Source organism: Dendrobium catenatum, unplaced genomic scaffold, assembly GCF_001605985.2.
Source record: "Dendrobium catenatum unplaced genomic scaffold, ASM160598v2 fragScaff_scaffold_621, whole genome shotgun sequence".
NCBI lineage: Eukaryota > Viridiplantae > Streptophyta > Magnoliopsida > Asparagales > Orchidaceae > Dendrobium > Dendrobium catenatum.
In genome coordinates this window covers 7,376,631-7,381,921 of record NW_021319083.1, presented here as the reverse complement: position 1 = coordinate 7,381,921, position 5,291 = coordinate 7,376,631, and positions in this window count along the sequence as shown.

Sequence of the window (5,291 nt, the reverse complement as noted above, 5' to 3'; positions counted from 1 at the left end):
AATGTAATGCATGCAAATAGCAACTATCTTAACAGTATCAATATAAGTAATAATCTAATGACATGAATAATAATGCTATAATAGTGAAATCCTGCAGTAATAGTAAATCCATACAGTAATGATAAATCCGTACAAACATCAATAGAAGAATCGGTAAACTGTAGAAAAATTTATAAAGCTCAATAAATCAGTACATACGTCAAATCTCAAAAGAACCCATTATATCTTTAAATATCGATCAAATCGATAAAGAAAAATGGTCGTATTAATAATATCCGTTAAATCAAAATCATATTAATAGAATCAATCAAATTATTAAATCAAGAAATCATCTTCGATCAATAATATCAATTGGTATGAAATCATATAAAATAGTCAAATCAATACATCGATAAGAATAGTTGAAATCAAATCAATAAATCATTAATAACAATTGAAATCAATCAATGCAGTAAAATTATATTCTATATCTCGTGCTCAGTACATCACATAAAATCCAGTAAATCTATATCACTTGTTCGATGTATCACATATATCACTTATCACATGTATCAAATGTATCAATCAATATTCAGTGTTTCTCGTGCTATAAGATCAGTACAATAAATCAGTAGTATTGGTGAATCATTAGTATCAATAAATCCGCTCAATATCAATAAATCTGTTAATATCAATAAATCCATTCATATCAATAAATCAGTTGAATATCAGTAAATCCACAAGGTAATCATAAGAACAATACTTTACACATGCATTTCAGTACACTAGTCTAACTTAACAAGTACAATCACTAGCTATTAAGGTATTTTTTAAGGTTAGTATCGATGTTAGTAATATGTTGGCTCAGTAAATATAGTCATCACCCTTACCCATCAGCACAATAATCTCCTTATAACTCCCATCAATAATCACGTGATTAGTAGAGGATTACACCAAACCCTTTTTAAACGAAAGCCTGTCAGCCCACAATCCTGTACGAGTCAATCTCCAACTAACAGTTCAACCAGTCTTTACTTGTCTTTCAGTAATATAATAGTAGTAGATTCAATCATATATTCACATTCATATACATCTCATTAAAACATTGAAATCAACAAGCACGATTAGCTCAAATGAAGAGAATACTTAAAATATCGTACAGTCGACAGAAATCACAAACAGAGTCAAAATACACAATTTTAAAAAAAATTACCAAATTACCATAGATCATGTAAAACATTATTTCAAAACTTTATTTGTATTGAAGCACTATTTTTTAACATCTAAATAATTTCTATTTGATAAAAATCCCACAGAATTTAAAATAACCGGTGAATACTTTCCAGAAAATACTCAAATCGTGCATTTCAACAACATATCAAAAGTTACGCTATAAAAGTTTCGTCAATAGAAAGATATGCAAGAATTTCGGTAACGGAAAATCAAATCTGAGCAGAAAAATACCAAAACACGAAATCTTCGAAATCAGAAATAGGATTCATATTCCTTACTACGACAAAGAATTCTTCTAACAGCGGCGTTGGACAAAACTCGCACCGCTGCCTCCAAAACCAAGCTTTTTCTTTCTCTCTCCATTTTTCTCTCTCTTCAAAATATCTCAAAAATATCTCAAATCATCCATTTAGTGAACTCGATCGTCCAGACAATGTTTTCCATTCATCCCAGGATGAAGCTCTCTGGACACAGATCGTACATACGATGTTCGATTTCGTCCTTGGATGATGCTGTCTGGGAAAAAATTTGTTATGTTCATATAGAGGAACTCAGGTTCGTACAGATGAACCTGTACTTTACTCAGTTCGTACAGGCAGTTCGTACAGACTAGCCATACATATTTTTAAAACTTTCTTCAGTTTGTACAGATGGTTCATACGTACTAACTGCACTTTTTTTTTCTTTTTCTTTTTCCAACAATAACTTAAAGTATAGGGATTTCACAGTAAGGATGATGTAATCATACATGTTAAAAGTTATTAGTTGAATAATATTATCAGAAAAGAATCTCATATTAATCAATGCCTAGAGAAATAAAACATCTTAGGCCACATGTACATATAAACACTAGGTACACCACTAATGGTGGTCTTCGATACTTATATAGAAATTACGATGAATAAATTACCTTTAGAGAACTTTAGTTAATTTTATTCTTAGGCTCCTTTATGCACGAGTACATAGACTTTCACTGACATATGTTATATTGTCATTAAATCCATTAGTGAAACCAAAGGTTTCTCAACCTAATGGATTGAGTTATTTTCTAGGCATGTCTTTTCTTTAATACCAATGAAGGAAAATGGCACATAGACAATAGATTTTGAAGGCTTAGGTGGAAAAAGGTATATGTATGTTGTACATATGAATACTCAAGATTTATTTTGGTGGTATTTTAAATAAGTGCGAGTGATGAATTTTTTTGAATTCACTAAATTTGAAAAAAAAAGTTGAGAAAAAGTGAGTCACCCATTATGTCTATTAAAAGTAATCAGGGATGTGAGTTTGATAATAACAACTTAGAAGAATGTTTTGATGAATGTTTTTACTAGACTTATTTTCTTATCCCACTAGGCCATAATGACAAAATGGTGTAGTTGAGAGGAAAAATAGGTCCCTTTTAGATTTGGATTTAACTAAGTTGATTAAGTATAATTTGCCTAAACAAAAAGACTATTTGCTATAAAATCAATCTTGTGAATATCAAATTTACTATCAAAAGAACTCCTTAATAGATTTTATGGGGCAAGAAACCTAATGTGTCACATTTTCATTTCTTTCATTATAGGCCCTTCTTTTTTGAAAAAATGGGAAGGAGTTCTTAACTAAAATCTATCTAATATACGTTGAACAAGTTTTCTTGGGATATTCAAATCATAGTTAAGCATATTGGGAATTTGATAAGATGCACTTGAATGCTCAAGAGTTTATTCATGTAATATTTGATCAGGAAATTTAATTTTAACCTTGAAAGATAATGATGAGGAGATTAATAAGTTATAGAACTTATGTTTAAAACCCTAAAGCTATAAATGTGGGACCGCATACATTCAATTTATGTAAGGGAAAAAAATCCTTTATTCATTAAAAGAAATTGATCGTAAACCCATACTAAGGTCTTAGGACTAGACGCACATTTATATAAGATGTCTATCATACTATTTTCATTTCCTATATAGAGCCTAAAAGTATTAATGAAGCCTTAGATGATGAGTTTTGGGTGATTACCATATAACAAGAGTTAAATTATCTTATAACAAATGGGTATGTGGGAGTTTCTGTCTAGACCTAGTGATCGAAAGTCTTCACTGAACCATTTGGAAGCTCCGCTTATAATAGGAACGAAGTAAGATTACCAAAATAAGTCAAAATATTATGGAGCTTTATTCATTTGTAAGGCTAAACTCGTATCCCATATAGCCACATCAAAGGCATATTTTTTAATAGACATATGCCTTTGTAGCTAAACTAAATACTAGTTAATAACTATTGGCATTTCCATGTTAAAAAATATAAAATTATCAAAGATGGATCATAAATGAAATTCCAGAAGAAGATGCCAATATATATATTAACCATTAGTTTTTGTAGATCATTTATAGCTAAATCATGTGTTTAAGTTAAAAACATTCCTCTATGGATCAAATAAGGCCCTTAAAGCTTATTATAAAGATTGAACTCATTTTTGTTAGCCTAGGCTTTAGTAAAGGAAAAGTAAAAACAACTATATTTCTTATAAAAAAAGATATTATGATATGATTGTGACTCAGATTTATGTAGAAGAAATTCTTTTTGGAGCTAAAAAAAATCTATAATTCATATTTTGGTCAATACAGTGAACAAAGAGTTTGACAGGAGTTTAACATGAGAGTTTACTTATTTTCTTGAATTTAAAAGAAGTAAAGATAAGATGTTTTTATATCATAGACAAAGTTTTATTAATAATTGTATTGTAATTAAAATTTAACATGAGAGTTTACCTATTGGGAAGTCAGTAAACTCTATGCTTTATACAGATGTTATATGTTCATTTATGTACTTACTAATAGTATACCCAAAATATAATTAATTAGAGAACTTTGTGCTATATTTTATGCTAACCCTAAGGAGTCTGATTTGATTGCCATTAAAACTTTTTTAGATACTTGATAACTACACCTAATATAAAATTGTTATATCATAAAAATGAGCTTTTATTTGAACTTATGGAATTATTTATTACTGCCTGTAGGGTGTATAGTTTATTGTAAAATTTCCTTATGCTCGTATTAGATTTTTTGGACATTCTCTCAATTCTTGGACCAGTAGAAATATAATTATATTATTTTTTCCACTATTGAGAGAGTTATCATTGCAAGTTGCTAGCTATCTTACAAAATAATTGTGGATTGAGAAATAAGTTGAAGACTACATAATTAGTCTATATCATATCACGGTTAGTTGTAATTATAATATTATGATAATTTTTTTTTAAAAAAATTTAATACTATCAAAATAGGAATATAAAGATCACTAGCCATTTCATTTGATATATCATAGTATTAGGTGAAGTAGTATAAAGCTTATTAGCATGGATCACTAGTTTATAGAACTTTTTATAAAGACTTTAGTTGAGAATAAAGTTTGTAGTCTTAGACTTCACTTAGGAAAGTTGGATCCATTAGTACAAATACTTATAATCATTTGTAATTTTTTTTATTCTTTCACTTTAAAAATTAAATTAAAATTAAAATTGATAGAATATAAAATTCAAAAATTCAAAATTTAATGGAACTATTGCATCTGATGAAGTCCTGCTATGCAAACAAATACCAACAAACATTTGTGATCAAACATTAGATATTAGATTTTATCTAAAATTTTTTATAAATTTATATTTCACATAGCAATACATGGAATAGACCACCAACATGGCCCCTAAAAGTTCATGGATATGTGGTTAGGAATTGACCTTTGACTTCTTTTTTGCTACCCAAAGAAATCAATATTTTTGAAAGCCATTAATCGACCTTTATGTTAAGAGAGTTGTTAATTACATGTTTTACATTCTTGCAACTTGTATAGTTTTTGATGATTCCAAATATTATTGTTTTATGTGTAGTTATCTCCTAACACTTTTTGGAAAAATTATTTTTTCTCTTGTGTGTACTAACATTTCAAGAAAATCAAACTCCTGACCACGAAGACTTTAAATCAAACTCAGCATGCAATCCTTTGTATTTTTTGAAGTTTGTAAAAATTTCTTTTAATTGAGAGGGAGTGATTGTAATTGAGTGAATAAAAACACACACACACAC